The sequence below is a fragment of the Phyllostomus hastatus genome, unplaced genomic scaffold (assembly GCF_019186645.2).
Source record: "Phyllostomus hastatus isolate PE091 unplaced genomic scaffold, TTU_PhHast_1.1 phas_scaffold_21, whole genome shotgun sequence".
In the NCBI taxonomy this organism is placed as follows: Eukaryota; Metazoa; Chordata; class Mammalia; order Chiroptera; family Phyllostomidae; genus Phyllostomus; species Phyllostomus hastatus.
Window position 1 is genome coordinate 44,797,231 of NW_025334017.1, and position 19,068 is coordinate 44,816,298.

The 19,068-nt window shown below is 59.7% G+C and overlaps 1 protein-coding gene across 3 annotated transcripts in view; it reads right to left on the reverse strand.

Annotated features, from left to right (window-relative positions):
- The window catches only part of ST3GAL1 (ST3 beta-galactoside alpha-2,3-sialyltransferase 1), a 61,499-nt gene extending 42,817 nt beyond the window's left edge, over window positions 1-18,682 (reverse strand). For 2 of the 3 annotated variants that reach the window (XM_045861187.1, XM_045861185.1), the window contains exons 1-2: window positions 18,389-18,682; window positions 1,529-1,682 (exon numbers count right to left, since the gene is read on the reverse strand). The gene's annotated coding sequence lies outside the window, so the exon portion shown is untranslated. The remainder of the gene's footprint in view (window positions 1-1,528; window positions 1,683-18,388) is intronic. The other variant, XM_045861186.1, reaches the window with a different exon arrangement.
- Between the last annotated feature and the right edge of the window lie 386 nt (window positions 18,683-19,068).

Genomic DNA, 19,068 nt, shown 5'->3' on the forward strand with positions numbered 1-19,068 from the left:
TGCCCACCTACGTCTGTTTTTCAGCTTCCCCCCTCCGTCTGGTCCCCTCCCCGACGCCTTGCTAGGGTGGGAACTCCAGGGGTCTTTGTCCGCCTGGAACAGGGCCGGGGGTGGGGGAGGGGAGCCGAGAAAGAGCTCAGAAGTATGAGCTGATGCGTGAAAGAGGTGTCGTGGGCTCACCCTCTGCGTCCGTCCCGCTGGGAGCTGGGGGTGCCGCCGAGGGTTCCAGGGGAGGCCCGTGCTGCATGGGGCCAGCTGTGCTCCCCATTCCCAAAGGGGACGAGGCCCGGTCATCGAGGCTGTGTTTTGGGGGCACTTTGAAAGGAAGGAAGGGAACCCTTCCCCTCTCCACCACCTCGCTGTCCCCCATTCCGCCTCCTTCCAAGCACGCTCCCCTTAGCTCGTTTTCTTTCGTCCGCTCCTGTTTCTCATCTCCCCGGCCGCCATCCCCCAGCCCCTGGGGACACTGCTGTGTGGAGTCTGCACCTTCGGGGAGGGCCCCCAGACCTCTGGCTGCGTGAGACTAGGGGGGGCTGAAGCTCCTAGCCACCCACGTTTACACATAACACCAAGGAACCCCAAGGCCCAAGTGCCTTTGTTTCTACACGACTCACGTACAGAGGCCACCGGTCGGCTGCCCAAAGACATTTTAAAAGTAAGTGCACATTTACAGAGGGGTGGGTGGGTGGGTGGAGGTCCTCGCCGATAATCACGTACGATAGAAACACACACGCACCCCCCACCCTCGTTCTCCCACAGTGGGTGCAGTCACGCCCACACGGAGCCAGGCACCCCAGCGTCTCCGCCGGCCCTGCCGTGGTCGCCACGGGCCACCTGTGGCTCCTTTCGCACTGGAGAACGGGGAAGTGTGACTGAGAACTCAGCGTTGAGTTTTATTCCACTTGCACAAGTCAGAACAGAAACAGCCCCATACGGCGTGGCCGCGACAGGTGGACGGCTCGGCCCCGGGCCCAGGGCTGGCCCACATTCTGTGTCGGGGCCAGACCGTGAGTGTTTCAGGCCTCGCGTGTGCACGGTCTCCGTCACACCCGCCGTAGTGTGCCGCTGTGCCACAGACAGGCCCGAACGGTGAGCCTGGCTGGGCGCCACGAGAGCTTTATTGACAAAAAATGTCCAGGCCACGTGTGTCCTGTGGGTCACAGCTGTCGGCTGCCTCTCCCTCCAGGGCACCCCGGGCCTCCTTGGGGAGGGGGGGGCCAGCAGGCCCTTGTCAGAGAGGGCTGCTCCCTATCCAGGGCTTTACTGACCAGTTTTCACGAGGGTCCCCACTTCCTTTTCAGAAAAGGAGAGAGAGGTGGCCTGATACTCGGAGAGGCCCGCATTCTGCCCCGAGGGAGAAAGCGTCCCCTCTTTGCAGGCCATCCCGGGAGAACGGGCCACATTACGGAGAGACCGGGCGGCGGGGGGGGGGGAAACACGACCGCATTCCCAGCCAGCATAATCCAAGGAAGGGACCAGAACAGGTAACACCCGTCACCCCTGCAGGGAAAGTCAGCGAGTCATTTACCTCAGTAGGTCGAGGGACTGTCCATCTCTGGTCCCCAACTGGAACTGTCCCGGCCGCGAAGCTCAAAGCCGCCACCTGCCGTGGCCCCTGGCGACGCGCATGACCCCTGTCGGCGGCTGTAGGTCAGAAAGGCTGAGGCTGAGGACGGTGCCAGCTGACAGGAGAGAGGAGGAGAGTGTCGTGAGCGAGGACGTGTGCTTGCCCTGCTGCCTTCTGAGGACGACTCGAGGTCATCAGCCGGGTGTGCAACCCCCTCCCCGCTTACGCACCACGTTCACAGCAAGTGTTTTCTCAGTAGGTACCCAATTTGTTCCATGCACAGAGCCAGTGCCAGACTCGGAACGGCGAGGAAGTCGGAATCCCTGCCCTCACCCTCAAGGAGCTCAGCCTGTGGCCGGAAACAGACCAGGAGCCGAATCCCCGGATCCCCGGGGGCGGGGGCGGGGGGGGCACGTGGGCCACGGGCCTGGGAGGGACATTTAGGAGAACCGGGGAAAAAATGACCAACTTGGGAAAAGAAGAACTTGAAAAGGAGTGGACATTTTTAGCAGCTTCTCCGTTTGCAGTACCAGCAAGAGGCTGTTTTGCAACAAAAACCCCAAAAGAACAAAAACAAAAACACCCTGGAGAGGAAAGTGTCTCCAGAACGAAAGTGTCTCCAGGTGAAGATGTGAAAGCGAAAGCACAGGCCCGGGCCGGGAGGAGCACCTCGGGGCCCGGCGGGACGCGGCTTCAGAAGGCCTCATCTGGGAGTGAAACCAGACTCCCGGCCGGGCCCCCGCCGGGCCCCAGACACCAGGCAGTGTGCAGGCCACGCGTTTCCTCCTGCGGCCTTCTCACGGAACCCCCGTGGGGCCACGCGGACTGTCCCCACATGACGAATGGGCAGCTGAGGCCTGGGCTGTGTACGTGAGTCAGCTCGCCCCGGACGCCGGAGGCAGCCAGTGGGGGAGAGCAGGACAGAACAGGACACCCCCGTTCTGTCCGGTTCCCAGGCTTCCTCTCAGCCGCCGGGACGGGAGACGGCGGCGAGGCCCCCCGGTTCGCTCACTCCACCCTCTACGCACACCCCTTTGTGATGGAGTTGATCTCGCCACCCTTGACTCTGAACTTGGTCATGTAACCTGCTGTGGCCAAGGAGCCAGTAACACACGGGACCGAATAAAGGCTCAAAAAGGGCTTCTGCTCAGAACTTCCTCTATCTTGCTGCTGGGAATGAATCATGCCGCCGCCGCATTAACACGCCTGGGCCGGCCCCCTCCCCCCAAAGGGATGAGACGTTACAAGAAGGGAGGCCCCGGGCTCGGCCCCCAGGCTGGTCTGGGAAGTCCCCGGCAAGCTGCCCAGACTCAAAGAAATGCCCCAGACTCAGGAGAAACAACACACGTTTGCTGTTTGAGGCGCCGAGGGTTGGGGCTCTTTGTTACCTAGAGAAAGCTAACGGATACAACCACCACGTTATCCTTACAGCCCTGGCAAGGATATCACACCATTACCACGCACGTCAGAAAGGAAGGGTGGCCCGTGTTGGGGGCAGTCAAGAGTGGGTGAGCACCAGGCAGGTCTGTGGGCCCACGAGGAGGGAGAGATCCCAAGCCGTTCCAGAAGCAAAGTCAGCAGGCGTCCCCCGCAGACTGACCCCAGCTCCGCCTGAAGACGCCGGTGTTGACTGTAAACAGATTCTGTTTGGAGCTGGCTGGCGGGGGTGGGGTGGGTGGGCAGAACACGCACACTGGGCCAGAGGGGGGGCGGTTAGGGCCGAGTGGCTGGGGAAGGGGGGCTGTGGGAATGGAACTCCCCTTTGGCCCCTGCTGTCTGAGAGAAGGAAGAAGGCGGGTGAGCCCTGTCCCGGCCTCCTGACCTGGCCGGCCGTGCTGCCTCCTCAACGCCAGCCCCCGCCCCCGGCAGGGGCCCGAGGAATCCTTGTAAACGGTCACCCAGATCCCCATCTCGGGCTCACACCATCCCCTTCCCCCTGCACCTTCGACTCAGCCTTCGATTTCCCAGGGACAGCTTCCCACCACACAGACAAGGCCAGGTACGGCCACTGCACGCTCCCGGAAAGTTCTCTGCCCCCACAAAGCGACAGTCACTAGCCTGACAGCTCCGGGGGGGGGGGGGCAAGCGTGTGTCTGTCCTACTCACCACTGCCCCATGGTCACCCAGCACACGGCTGGCCGCGAGGGAGAAGGTCAGTTACTGTTTCCCGAAAGAGAACGGACCCAAGAATTCGCCTGTCGCGGCTCCAAGATGACGTCCCCGAGAACGCTTTCAGGGACCTCGGCAGCCTGGGGACAGACAGCTTCCTGCACCCACTGGCTCGTCTCCCTTCCTCTGCCTGTCCCTTCGTGCTTGCGTTCACCGAAAACTTAGCAGGTGTCAGACAGCACCTCGGTCCTACTACCTGTCACTCTGACTAGGCTGAGTGCCTTGGGGGTCGGGGGAGAGGGCAGCATTCTACTCATCTCCAGGTTCCCCACCCCCACCCCCGCCCACACTGGACCGCCCATGAGTATAGGAAACACTCGGTAATGACCGATGAATGAATGAATGAATGAGTGCATGAATAATGAAGGAAGGAAGGAAGGAAGCGGATGAATCTCCGAGCATCATTAGGGAGTGCCTGATTTACCACGGGCAGGAACCTCTGGCTGAGTGTTACGTATGCTACATCTTACTGAATAATTGATGCTCACCACGACACGACAGCCCGCAGGCACAGCCGCGCACACGGGGAGGCCTGTTATCATTGGTCGGCACCACGGATGTGAGGGGGGCGTCTGCCAATGAAACGACACACGGAGCCCCCCCCTCCCAGCTGAGCCTCAGTGTCTGACTCCACGGCCAGGAGGCGCCTCTGACCCTCGGCTGGAGCCTACGACTCGCCTTGGAGCGGAACATCAACCAGAGGCAACTCTGTCACTTGTCTTCTCGGCCTTTAAACATGTATCTGGCGATGGCGTCTCCCCCGTCGGGGAGCTTGTAACCACGGGGCCTGGAAAGGCTGGACTGTCCCCAGGAGCAGCCTCTAGCAGGGCCTGGAGCGCAGAACACGCACAGAAGGTCGCTGCCCCACTGCCTTGCCTGCCGGTCCCAGGGGCACCTCAGCAGCTGCTCAGACTCTCCTTGCCCTTTGCTTTGCGACACGGGCCCTGAACGTTTTTCCTAAAACGCCACGTGGCGGCTCGGCTCGCCACGCCCTGCCCTCCTTGCTCTCCTCTGCTCCTCCCGTTCCCCCAGCCCTCCCACGATCACTTCCTACTCAGAACGACAACTCAGCTCTCAAAACCAGACGCGGGGCGTTGATACACACGCACAGCGGCCATCCGAGGAAGACACGTCAGACGTAGTCCCCACGCTCAGGAAGGCCCAGAAAGGGTCCTGTGACTCGCCCAAGGCCACAGAGGAGGACGCAGAGGCCCAGAGAGACGGGCTCGCAGGTCATGTGGCTGCAGGGCTGGGCTCCCGCTCGGTGCTAGCCACCACGATCGCTGCCTCTCCTCCCGCCCCAGGCCCCTCCGGCCTCTCCTAGGCACCCACCAAACTGGCCACTGCTGGGTGGCGACCCAGACCCTCCTCAGCGAGCTGCTGGGCTTAAACCAGGAGACTCGGAGGCCAGGAAAACGTCCGGCGGCTCTAGCCAGTGCACAGAAGACGCCAAACTCTAGGAAAAGTCGCCGTTCCACTCTCCCTTCTGCTATTCTGGATCTATAATTATCCTTCCTTCACCCCCATCAGTGCCTCCACCACTCACAGCCCACTCTTGCTGCCCACCTGACATGCGTCTCTCCCGTGCAACACAACACAACACGGTGAGTCACACGAGAGACGGCCTTCCCCAATCTCGTTTCTTCCCGGCGCACAGCGGAGGGCTGGAAATAAAACGCTCGCGCAGTCCTGGAGGGGAGCAGCCAGTGTGCTTAATAAATCGTCGCTCCCCCCTCCAAGTGCAGGGGTCATCTGAGTATGTGTTCACCCGGGGCCTGGCCGACTGTCGCCGCTGCGCTTTTAAATCACACGAATCTTTGCTCAGAGCCTGGGGTCAGGCGCGGCCTGCGGCTAGGTGTGCTGACCCAGGAGGCCGGCCAGGTCCAGCTGTGTGATTGTGGAAACACAGCCTTTCGCTGGGTGTGAGTTTGCTCCCCGGTAAAGCAGAAACCCTAGCGGCTTGGATACTGTGCAGGGTGGCACTCAACGCGAAGTGCCTAGGAAAACTTTAATAAAATAATAATCAGGCGAAGCTAGTGGTGATAAGCAGCAGCAGATCCCACTTCTAAGTGCTTACTAGCACCCTGCCAAACGAAGCTGTTTGTACTCACAACCCCAGCCCGTCCTCACAGTGCTCTGTGATGTGTGCACTATTCCGTGCATCCTTTTGCAGGTGTGTAAACTGAGGCCTGAAGAGATTACGTGACTTGCTCAAGGTCCAGGTAGAGGGTGGAGCCTGAACGATAAACTGATTCCTCACTGGGCTCTACAGTCAGGCCGGGACTGACCGATCCCCACCTGCGTTTACTGAGCCTTTCCTGCGCCGGGACGGCGCTCTGCCCTGGTGGGGACAGCAGTACATTCCTGGGCTGGCCTGAGAGGAACCCACCGCGTGGGGAGGGGGCATGGGCGCGCAGGCGAGGAACGAGGCCTCTCTCTGTGCCCAGCGGGAGGTGGTGAGTGAACAAGTGCGTGGTCCCGGAGTCTGCATTCCTGTCTAGAACACAGTGACCATGGAGAATGAGATCAAGACAGACACCGTCTAGCCAGACCAGGCTGCAAAGGGGACAGGGGACCCAGAATGGGGAGGCGCGAGGGCAGATCGGAAGCTGATGGAAAAATCTCGTGCGTGCTGGGATGCCAGGGCTGTGACGAGAGCAGGGTGCAGGGGAGGAGACTCCGGGTGTGGGGGCCGGGACAGCGGGGCTGCTGCGGAGGGCGGCTGGGTGGTCCCCGCGGCCGGGGGTAAGGGGGAGGCTGTGCGGCCTGGGGCTGAGGAAGCTAGGCTGGCGCGTCTGAAAATGAACCAGAACAAACAGAACTCGGGCAGGAAGGGCATGCTTGTTGGGCTGCAAAAGCCGTTCTCTGGCGTGTGCCGTCCCTCCCTGAAAAGGCTGAGCACGCCGGAGTCCTCAGACCCCACGGGGCTCCGAGTTCGGAGGCTAAGTGCTGAGGTCTGGCTGCGTTGCCAGGGGAGACGTGATGATTAATAATAGATACCGTGGAACGATTACGGACAATAAACCCAGCACTGTGCTAAGCATTTCCGGTGCCTGATTCACTCCATCTTCACAGCAGTCCTTGGAGGAGGGCGGTCCTGCCCCCACTGCACAGATGTGGAGACCGAGGCTCTGCAGAGTAACGGCATCTGCCCAGGGCCACGCAGTCCGAAACCGTCCAAGCCGGGGCATCCTGTGCTCCAGGCTTTCCCTGCACCACCCAGACCACCTGGGCTCGGAAAGGTGGCGCTCTCCCCTGCGCGTCCCATAGGTCGTCATGGGAGGGACAGCATGTGCCTCCGTGACTGGGCCGCCTGTGACTGAGTTCCATCGGTGACCAGGATGGACATCTCCACCTGGTTCTCAGTTTCCAGGTCCTCAGCCCCCCAATACACAATCAGTTCCACAGCCCCAGACAGAGGAACGCACCAGGTTCTCGCCCTGGAGCGAAGACGGCAAACACGACGCCCCAGAACGCCCCAGAACACGGACTACCCCCAGAGCGGCAGCCGGCTGGTTTTCCTAAAACGTGGGTCTCGCTAAACCTCCTCCCGCTTGCAAACCCTGGAAACCGCCCCGGACCACCCCTGATCACTGAAAGAACGCAGGTCACGTACGACCCGTGGTTACTCCGGTCACAAGACGGGGTCTGCGGGTTGCTCCCTGGGGCCCATCCCTGGGCACCGGCTCTCCCCACCCTTGGCCGCTGCCACCGGGAGACCGGCTGTGCCCTGGGGGCTCCCTCTACCCTGTCCTGTGTTTACCCCCACTCCCACTGGGTAGGCTGGGCAGGGTAAGGCCCAGAATGCGCAAGGCACTCACCCTAGACCCCACGGCTCATCAACAGTGGGCCCCTGCTCTCGCCCAGGCCCTCATTGTCCCCACGGCCCCCAAGCACCCCCACCCGGAACAGGAGGTGCCCCCGAGGCCGGCCGGCCGTCCTGTCGGGCAAACTGGGCTCGCTTCAGAGGGGTGTGCATGCGGGCGGGCGGGCTGGGCGGTCCCCTCTGCCCGACGAGCCCTCGCCGTGTCTGCTGGGACTGGGCTCCTTCCTCGGATCTGGGAGGGAGGGGGACGGGGGTCTGTTTCCTGGGCAACCGCGGCCTCACTCGGGGGGCCTAGCTGTGTGCTTCTGAGCACGAGCGTGTGGATCAGAGGAAAGAAAAAAGGAAGGGAGAAGGGAGCGAGGAAGGAAAGGAAGGGACGAAAGAAGAAGAAAAGAAAATTTCTATTGACCATGGAAACCCCGGACCAAAGGCCAGGGCCGCTGTCACACGGTCAGTGGCTGGAGCATGTGACCACCGTTCACTGTCCTATTTATAGCCCTTTGAACTGCGGTTCAGGAAGGGAGACTTTGTCCTCCCCGCCTCCCATCTGGCTCGCAGAGCAGAGCGAGGGGGGTGGGCGGGGCGTGGGCGCGGGTCAGGTGAGTGCAGGGGGCTCGGAGTGCACTCGGCCACTCCCCACCCGGGGGGCCTGACCTCGGGCGGCCAACGGCAACCAGCCTCAGTGGTCTCAACTGTCAAAATCCCTGTGACAACAGCGACCCTGTGACAACATCAAGCCTCTTTAGAAGGTTAAAGGAGCCTGGAATGACCACCACACGGTATTTCCTGGGCAGAGACTCCGGAAAGATCAAAGGACAGACCGATGCCAGAATTCGCGAAGACCATCAGACCTGTTCAGAGGAAATGGAGGCACAGAGAGGTTAAGCCGCTCACTCGAGGTTGCACAGCGAGGAAGCAGCCGAGCCAGTGTGTTCACTGAGTGACTCCGGAGACGAACAACCAAAGTCTTGCAGCAGGCGATGGTCGAACAAGGGCACGGCTCAGCCTCCTTGCGAACGCACCTCCCGCCTGCCCCCTCCAGGGATGGTCACGGTTCGTGACAACGTGGCTCACGTTCGGAGAAAGAGAGACCTCCTTCACTCCACCCCGGGGGGCAGGTTTCCGGCCACACAGACGTATTCCGAAAGTCGAAACTGTCGCCAGGGCCAGGCCACCTTGTCTCCTTGTCGGGAAGCTTGTCATTACACAGACACCAGTGTGAGGGACACAGCCCTGCAGCACACGGACCCCTCTGCCTTAGCTCAGGTTGGTCCCCGCCAAAGGCAGAGACGGAAAAGGGAGAGCTGGCTTCATGTTGGAGGCGATGCTTCAAACCCTTACCAAAGGCGCGGTTTCCACTTGAAATTTCTGTTAGGTGGCAGCGGACTATCTCGCTGTCTTCTAATCCGCTCCTTTCGTTTTAATTTTTTTTTTTTTTTGCCCAAAGACTGAAGTTTCATATTAAGATTGTGCTTCAGACACAACCGGGAATACCCCCCACAAAGACCTTCTTGTTTACAGTAGCTAACGTGGCTCCCAAGCAATGGTCTTTATTCATTAAACTCTCCACCAGGTGGTAGGATTAACAGCGTTTGCAAGAAGCAAGAAGAACAACAAATCTTTCTCTCCGTGGTGAAGATGTTAGTTAGCTATTAAAAGGGAATTTTCCAATGTTGCAACAGCAACTAACTTGTCATTTTCCCGGGTGCAGGTGCCCAAGGGGCACCTGGTTGGGGAGCTGGGTAGATTTCCACGTGTGCTGACAGCCTTCGTGCTCGGGGTCCTGTCTCCGACCCCCTGGCGGGCTCGCAGTCCTTCCTGACGCCCCGGGGAACCATGTGACTGTCCCAATTCCATCTGTGGCCGCAAGCCAAGGCTGCGTGCTTGCCGTCAGCCGTGCCAGGCACGACTCGGGGATCTGAAAATCCAGCCAGGTCATCGAGGGCTAAAGAAACCAGTCCAGCTCACCCCGAATGGCGAACCAGGGAAAAGGCTCGGACCCCCAGCCTGTGGGGGGATGAGGCTGCTGGAACAACACTGGGGAGACAGCACGTGCGGAGGAATCAGGACCTCCTTCCAAAAAGGCTGTCACAGAACTTGGGCCCATCTGCTACGCACATAGGGTGGGAGAGCGCACATCCTGGGCCGGGTTTGGGGGCAGACAACCAGTGCGGCGTGTTTCGCCAGCCCCTGGGGGGCTGCCCTCCCCCCACTGGCTCTTCTAGGCTCTCTGGGTCGGGAGACCCAGGATGGTTCAGGACCTACACAGTGTGGGGCCTGAGATCTTCAGCTTTGTGCAAAAAAGGGGAAGTTATGAACTATGGCTCTGTCACTTTTCAGCTTACATGATCTTGGGCAAGTGGCTTAACCTCTCTGAGCCTCAGTTTCCATGTCTGTAAAATGGGTTTAAAAAAGTACAGGTCCTTTATAGGGCTGTTGCAAAGACGAGGGATCTGATATAGATCAAGGCCAAGGGCAACACGGAGGAAGAAAGCAGGCATCCCGGCCCGGCCACAGCGGCGGCGCTGACGGCACGTGGGAACCAGGGGCAGCCCGTCCCATAGCCTCCACAGCTCGGCTCTTGTGGTTTTCTAGAAAACTCACCAACTACAATGATTTTCTCTGAAACCCCACTCAAGGAAAGCATGCGCACAGCAACCTCTCTGCTGGCTGACAGTTCGTCCGCTCACCCTCCCAAAAACGTGGGAGCCAGATTCCCGGTGCCCAGGCCGCCTGCCCATCCCGTCTCCCCTCTGCCTTATCAATCCTGCCCATGCCCGGGCTCCTGGCCTTTATTCCCTGTAGTTGCTGACTCCCTCCGCTATGGGAAAAAAACTGTTTCCATGCAGAACAATGCCAGAGCAGGAAACTCCCTCACTCACTGTCTGAGTTGCTCCCGGAAGCTCCTTTCTGGGGGTGCCGCTGTGGTCTGCCCAGCCGGGCCTCAGCAGCAGAACCTGGGGGCCTGACGCTGACACGGGTCTGGCCACGTCTGCTTCTGGTTCCGTTTTACCAGCAGCTATTTGACGTGGGCCGTCCACGGTGGCTGCGGCTGTCGTCTCAGATTACATGACATTATTTTGCGTTGTGTTCTGTCGTGTGGTCCTGTGATGTGTTGCACTGTGTGATGTGAGGCTGCGTCGTGTTGTGATGGGGGTTGGGGTGTGTTGTGTTGTGTCCCCTCGTTATGGGGATAAAGTGTCGGCCCCCTTAGTTGACTCTAGGATCTAATGGGGATGCTGGGAGGTGGATGCGTGTCTCTTTGCCCCGTTTCACACTCAGCCAAGTACAGGGAGGGGCTGCAGGGTGAGGCAGAGACGGGGCGCACCGGGTGAAGGGGCGGCTCCCCCGGTCAGAGGCCTGAATCTACCTGCCCTTTCCTCACCTCCCTGAGCGTCGGCGTCCTCACCTGCACAATTCAAGGTGGGCAGGGTGGGTGAGGGGGCCGAGAGGCGAGCTGAGGGGCACAGGTGAGGGGCGGCCAAGCCGGTGACCAAGTGGGCTCGTCCCTGCCCAGGGGTGACCCACTTCGAGAGAAGGTTATTTCTGACACTCGGAAGATCTGGGTGGAGAGGGAGGGGGTGTGACCTTGGGGAAGTCCCTTCACCTGCAGCACGAGCAGGGCCCTCACTCACCCCAGAGCTGACCTGAGGGCCGAGCAGTTGCAGGGCTGTGAATGCCAACGGCTGCAAAGGCAGGGGTCGGGGTTCGGGGGGTGCCTCAGCTCCCAGACCCCTGGGGGGTGCTGCGGTCTTTTGGCAAGAGTCCAGGCAACAGGAGAGAGAAGGCAGGTCTCCACAGGCTGCAAGGGGGTTTATTTTGGGCTGCGGTCAAGTCTTCCAAGAAAAGAGGTTATTTTGTGTGTGTGTTTTTTTTTCCTTTTTCTTGCCACTGAGCCTTTTATTTCCGAAAAGGTAAATGCCCAATTAGATGGATTTTTCGTCTTTCATGTGGAGTTGTTTTAGGCTTTCTGAGCATGAAACAACTTTGGAGCTATTCCACCCTCTCCGTCAGAGAAGCAGCCAGGTCTGCCGTGGTCGGGTTTGCTGGCTGGGTTTTTCTCCAGAGCCCTCCGCTCAGTAAATATGCATGAGGGGAATTTTTAGCCCGTTCCGGCTGTTAGTTCAATGTGGATTCAAATGGATTTTTTTTTTAATGTAGCAAAATCTATTACCATGACATCTATTTGGGTTTGATTTTCTTTAAAGTATCTGATGAAATTCGGAAAGAGTATTTTCTTGGACACCCCCAAAAAGTGAGCCTTCCAAAAGTCCTCTTTTACTTCTGCCAAGCAATCTGGAACTCACAATCTCTCCTCAGCCTCTCGGCGTCGCTGTAAGTAATCTTCGACGCGTATTTTATATTCCCTTCAGGGCTCCAGAATCAGATATTTTTGGAAGGAAAAAAAAAAAACTGTTCGTGTAAAAAGGCGTCTTGCATCTTTGAATAGTGAACAGGCCGAAAGGACGCCCCGTCCACGAGCCGTCTAGGGAATAAAAGCTAATATTTGCAGGGTGACTCCGGTTCATTCTCACCTCACATCATCTCCGGGGCCGACGAGGAAACTGAGACCCAGAAAAGGTGACTCATTTGGTCACAGAGTCGGAAGTGGTGAGTCTTGGACGGAAACCGTAATAATACTGAGGCCGCTCTGCTTTTCATTACGGCGCCATTGTGCTAAACAAAATAAGCCAGGCGGTAAAAGCCAAATACCATACGATCTCACCTTTAACAGGAACCTCAACCACAAACCAAAGGAACAAGCAAACTATAACCAAAGACACTGAAATAGAGAACAGACTGACAAGAGTTCAGAGGCGAGAGGAGAGGGAATTTCAGGGGCATTTCAGGGGAAAAGGGGAAGGGTTTACAGGAACAAGTATAAAGGACACGTGGATCAAAACTAGGGGTGGGTGGAAATGGGAGGGAGGAGGGGAGGTCTCTCGATGGGTGGGCTGGGATGGGAGTAAAAGATAGAAAACTGTACTGCAACAACAATTAACATTAAAAAAAAAGACGCTATTGAAAAAAACCTAAAGGTCTGACAATAACACTGTGCGCTCACGAGGGGAGACCAGCGCACTGGGGGAAAACTCGAGCCCCCCCCCCCCCCCCGTGTGGCCTTGGGCCAGTTCCTCTCCTGCCTCTGGTTTCTCCCCTGTCCTTTGGGGTTCCCGTGGCTACCCACCTGCCAGAGCGGGCTGAGGTCTCGGAGGCACAGGGGCTGTGGAGGGCAGGCAGGTCAGAGCGAGGCGGCAGAGTTGAGCTCCTGCTCCTCCCTGCCGGGTTGAGGAGGGAGGCCGTGTATCTCTTCCAGTGGCTTCTATCAGCTCCTCCAGACAGGCCCTTCCTCCGCTGGCAACCCTCGCCCCACCCTCCCTCCGCCTCTTTTGGGGAGACATAACTGGCCCCGGTGCTGCCACACCCCTTGTTGATTTCAGGGTGCATGTTTCCAACTGGGACCCAGGAGGATCTAACGTTTAAGATACCTGCCACCCTCCTGGGCACACACGAACATTCAACCAAAAGTAGAGAAACATATTATCTCTAAGGCAAGTTCACACCCCTCCTCCCGTGGGCTCCTCCCAACTCTCCAGGGATCGGCCTGGAGTGGGACTCCTACTGCCACCTGCTAGTGAGGAAATGGAGACTCAAGGAGGTTCAGTGACACATCCGAGGTCCCCAGCCAGAAGCAAATGGAAAGGAACTGGGACCAGGACTTTGGGGGTCTGAGTCCCGGGCTAGTGGGTCTCCTGCCTGAGCCCTCCAACTCTGTAGGAAATGTCCCTTGTCTGGCCCTCGTCCCGGTGTTAACCACAACAGACCGAGTCCCCTGCAGGTGCCTTCGCCACTGGCACATGTCACGCCTGTTGCTGAGTGGCCAGGCCACACAGGATGGGCTCAGGGTCCATCTCCCCAGTGCACTCCATCTCCCCGCCCCACCACCCAGGTGTACCTGTCCCCAGGGAAAGAAGAGTCCAAGGTGTCTGCGGCCCTGGGACCGGGGGTGAGAAAAGCATGCTGGTACTGCAGCCCGGTCAAGGGGCCTTGCTCCTTGGGGGGTGGGGGAGGGGTGGCATTAACAAACCATTCAGCTGAAAACCAGCCTGTACTTCAGATATTCTTCCAGGAGCTTTCCAGAACTTTCCACCTTTAGCCAACTCTTGCACAGAGACTATTAGCTGGGATATTGGAAGGTTCCAGGAGCTGGGCCTGGGGTGTGACGCTCTCCCACACATGATCTCGTTTAATCCTCACAGTACCCCGAAGCCCGGGGGGTAACTGCCCACGTGCGCCTCAACCCCGTCCTGCGGAGGTGCAGAGCTTGCCCCGTTCACACGGCGGGGTGTGGCGGCGTGCTCTCGAAACCTGGCTGCCCCCTCCCTCGCCAAGCTGCCTGCCATGCCCTTGAACCCGCTCTCCCAAGTCAGCTGCTTAAATCCGAGCTCAAATATAAGGATTAGCTTTCCAAAGCGAAGCAGCCACTCTCGCTCACACACGCCACACTCTGAGGCCCTCGGAGGGGCGCGTGGTTCAGGGGCCTGTGCTCTGGCTGAGCAGCAAGGCTGGACCCCACGGAGGCAAAAACGCGAGATCAGCACGTGCTTCAGGAGACTGGCCAAAGCACCGAACCCCAAAAACCCCCAGGTCCCTTCCCTCCGCAGAACCACACAGAACACACCCACGGCCAATCTACTGTTTTACCTTATCTTTCCTGTGCAAGCAGGGGGACAGCACCGTGACCTCGGGGTCAAGGGGCAAGGGCAGACCGACCGCGAGCCTTTCCATCTGTCTATCTCCGGCACCTGCGTGGTGCCTGGAACTGAAGTCCCTACCAAATGCTGGCTCAACGGAGATCAAAACAATCTCACCGACAACGAAACCCGAAGAGACACCAACACCGCAGGCCTCCCAGGGACCCGCTGGTTTCCGATGAGAAGAGAGAAGAGAGAGAGCGTGGCTTCAGGGAAGGGGACGCACTGAGGGCTTCGGAGCTTGTGAGGCCGGCCAGCGCCCCCCATGAGCTCCGTGACTTCCCCCCGGGCCTCCACATGTTTACACGGCCATGGAAGAGCTGAACAAAATGGTTTGTAAGCACATGTTCAGCTCTTAGGGTGGGGACCAGACGGGTCCTGGTGGAGTCACCGTGGTTCCTCTTTGCCGTAGGTATCATTTGGGAGTCCCCAAAAATGTCAGCTCCGCTGCCGGGTGTCAGGCCCCACGGCCGGGAACTGCTGGAGACGGACTAGCTCAGGTGCCCGGTGAATGCCAGCTGAGTGTGTACGGTGCCGGGACCCGGGGTGGCCCGGGGCCGGCTGTGACGCCCGCCATGCCCGAAGGGTTCTGAGGATGCGCTAGAGGCAAAAGCAAATGAGGCGGGGGCTGTCTGCACAAAGAAAGGCTTTCACGCCCCCCGAGTGACTGGAGCAGAACTCTGAGCCTCTCGTTTCGCGGAGAGTGAAACTGAGACCTAGAGCTTGGAACGGCTTGGCTGCCAAGTTTCGAATAACTGGCCCCGGGAATAGAACCGAGGCGCTTGCTGGGTTCCCGTGTTCCAATCAGAGCAGGAGAGTCTCAGGCCCTCAGATTTGGGGGGCGGGGGTGGGGGGGCGCTGCAGGCCCCACGTGGGTTCGGCAACGGAACAAAGTGTACGTAAGTCTTATTCCAGGATTCTCTGTGCCCGGGCCGGCTCCTCCTGTGCACACACGTGTACACGCTCCCTGGGAAGCAGTGTAAGGCCGAGACGACTGTGGATTTCATTTTCCAATTTCTCAGTTGCTTTTTATAGTGTGGGAGGGGCCTGGGGAGAGGGTTAAGGTTTTGATCTCATAAGGCAAAATCCTGTCCAAATATAACTCCTTTGAGTCAGCAGCTGCTACCCAGCAAAGGACTCAAGCAAGGTTAACTGACCAGGAGACTCAAAGAGGCCCCTTCCAGGGGTGCTGCCCACAGCTTGCTCCGGTCTGCGGGGTGGGGGGTGCACTGCTTGGTGGAGAGGGGAGGCAGAGACCTACCTGGCTGGCACAAAGCCCCACACAAACATGAGGCTCCATGAGTCCTTAATGCCACCCCCCCCCCCTATTCCTAGGGGACCAAAGGTTTCCACCAGCAACTCCATGGAGCTCCCTGACCTCAGGATTGCTCAGCAGTCTAGCCGGGAAATGCCCAGCCTGTGTCTCCAAGAGGAAGCACAGCCCTGAGGCCAGCAAGGACGCGGCTAGAAGCTAACTCTGACCTGCTGGTGCAGAGCTTCTAGAAGCACAATCCACACCCACTAAAGAAACCCTCTGCCATCACCGGGAACCCTTCCTGTTTCCCTCTTTGCCCCACGCTGGTGGCGGGTGCAGAGGCCTCCCCGTCAGTGATCTCGGGGGTGGGAGGGGGATGGTGCTCTGCCCAGGCCCTGGCCTTGCCCCAGAGGCAAAACCTAGACAGCAAATGCAGGTCTGGCAAAATGCAAGTACAGCTGTTTCCAGGCTTGTGAGATTGTTCAAAGGCCAGGGAAGAAGACCCCCACTCCTTCTGCCATGTATTTATTCAGCCGAAAGCTCTGTGCTAGAATTCCTTCCCCCCCCCCACACATATATTTACACACACATTCAGTTACATGCAACGTTTACTCTACACAATGTGATCTGCAAGGTAGTGGTGAGGATCCCATTTTACAGATACAGAAACTGAGACCCTGAGACATTAAGTCTCAAGCCCAAAGTCAGAGAGCGAGATGGGAGAGGGAGAGGGTGGGAGACTAGATGAGCCCCACCCCCCTCACTTTACTCCCAGATCTGGGCAGAGGCAGGGGACGTGCAATGGTGAACTCGGGTCCCTGTTTTCAGCCAACCACGGGTCTCAAAAATAGCCACGGTGCCCTGGTGCTTAGGGGCAGGAAGCGAAGGTGAAAGGAGGCACCATGAATAGAATGGCCCCAGACACCCCGCCATGGGCGCCCCTTCCCCAGCGGAGTCAGGCGCTAGTTTCCCCAGAAGCCAGCAGGGGGCAGTGCACCTTGCCTTTTCCTAACTTCCCAGGCGCTCTCCTTAAGATCCCGGAAAAGAAGACTGGGAGGCTCTGCCAGCAGCTTCTAGGAATGGACCGGCTTTGAGCCCAGCGTGTAGTAGGTGCTCAAGGCACGTCCAGAAGCTGAGTGCTTGACTAGGTAGACTAATGTGTATTCAACAGTTGAAATGGGCTAGAGAAAGCGAGGAGGGGATGTCCAGGCCCCTGCCAGCCCCTTCCATCTTAGAGGCTTTGCGAACAGCATTTGCACCTACTAGTGCCAGGCGGGGTGGTGACGACTGGACAACCACAATCCCTGCTTATCTCGCTTTTCCCTGTTGGAGAGAACCGGCCTTCCCGCCACGCTCACAAACGCACACAGCTGCAAAGCGAGGGTCGGCGCTCGCTGTCTCCCTGGGGGAACCATCTCGGCACAAATCCGTTGGGCGTGAGGACTCACAAGGAGGATGAGCCAGAAGAGGCAAGGGGTCCCCGGAGGTGGCCACGTGAAAGCCAGGAGGATGCCTGACACCGCGACCCGGTGAGGAGGTCACTGCCCTCAGGGCCAAGGCTGTCTCCGTCTGCGGGATAAGGGAACCCTGGAGACGCAGTGACTCGCCCAGCCCCCATCCACTCTCACACTCTGGGCGCGCACATGTGCACTCGCGGTGCGCCCCCACCCAGCCCGGCCCGTGGTGGGTGCTAGCAGAGACCCTCGGGTAGGAGGGAGAAGAGACTCGGGGCTCCAGACGAGAAACAGAGTCGGAAGGATCCTTACACGCTTCCGGGAGACCAGGCCACGGTGTTGGATAAAGACACTCTCCAACATCTCTGTGCCAAACCGGGGCGCAGCCTCTACACCCACCTCAAGTTCAGCGGCGCTTTCTCCCTCAAGGTCATGCTCAAACACACTGACGCTTAGTAAAAAGAGCTGAAAGTTGCGCCATCGTCCCAGTTCGGAATGTAGCTCTAGCCCCTTCCAGGGGCGCTCTGTCCCGGGGTCAGGGTTTCCCGCCCCCTTGCGTTCCGCGAAGGAGCGGTCCCTGCCCCGGGCGGGTCACACGTCAGGGAGACGCAAACAAGTTGTTAACTTTTGTCAAATTATTTCCCTGCAGCTGCGGCGCCTCATGGGGTTAGGGAGGATTCAGAGTTTCGAATTGCCACCAGCGCCACCCCCGCCACTGGCTCCACTTCGCCCACGCTAGCCCCTCAGTGCCTAACACCCCACATCCAGCTGCTTCCGCCCGGGCGCCAACTTCTCCGCCGTATCCAGTGAATCACCGGCCGTTGGAGCCCCCGGGGAACGACGGCCACCTCCCGGATCTGCGCCTGCTCCCAGCGGATTTGGAGGCTGGATCCGGATACCGTCCCGCGACCGCTGTACGGGATCACCGCCCGAGCCCCGCTGCTGGTGGGGTGTCCTTCCACCGCGGCCCCGATCCGGGATATTCCAGCCCGGCTCCGAGTGTGCAGTGTCACTAGGAGCACCCCAGAAACCGCTGCCCGGGATCTGGCGTAGGCTCGCCGCGGAGCTTCCTAGCATCTCTCGCAGTAAAAACTGAAGCCTCCTGCGCCCCAGCCTCCTCCCCAAGATCCCGGCGATGCCGGGGCGAAAGCAGGGTCACCCTACGCGTGTCTCTCTCCCGGCGCCTGAGGTCTCCGTTCTCACTTCCACTGTCACACCCTCCTAGGCCCCTCCCCACCACTCTGTCCCCGGGTCCGAGCAATCACCCCTCCACTCGAACACACACGAAACTGCCCGAGCCCCAACTCCACGGACGCAGTCCCTGCGCACCCCGGCAGCGGCCGGCTCCGCGCGCTCACTCACCGCGGCGGGGGACACGCTGGAATTTCCGGGGCTTTGGGGAAGAGGGGCTTCGGAGAGTGTCCCAAACACTCGCCCCCTTCCCAGCTCACATCTCCCCTTCCTTCTCTCTCTCCTCCTCTTCCTCCTCTTCCTCCTCCCTCTGGTCTTTGTCTTTGCAAAGTGTCGAAACTGTCTGGCATAGTGGAGCTCCGCCGGCGGGGGCTGGAGCCGAGGAGGCGGGGAGAGGCTGGGAGCGGTCTCGGGAACACCTTCCCCCGGGTGTAACGGGCGGGGCAGGCCGGACGGCCGGGACCCGGGGCCCGGGCGCCAGAGCGGGGCGGGCGCCTGGGCCGATCGGCCCTCCCCTTCCTCCGCCCAGTGCCCGCCCCTCGGTCCCCCGCTGCCCCTCCCCCGCAGCCCTTTCCCACCCGCGTTGTGCTCGGCTTTCCCCTGGCTCGGGGCTCCCCACGAGCCGAATATAGAGCTCTAGAGCCACGTGGGCCCAAGCCGGCTCGGCCGAGGCCCGGCCGGGGAAACGCCGGAGGCGGCACGGGCCGAGTGGCCTCCCCGAGAGGGGCGCTGCAGGGACAGCTCCGCTCCACCTCGCGCCGCGGCCTCCGCCCGCAAACTGGCAAGGCTAGGGAAGGGCGTCCAGTTTGCGCAGGGCCTCGTGGGGTCAGCCCCAGGGAGGAGGCGACGGG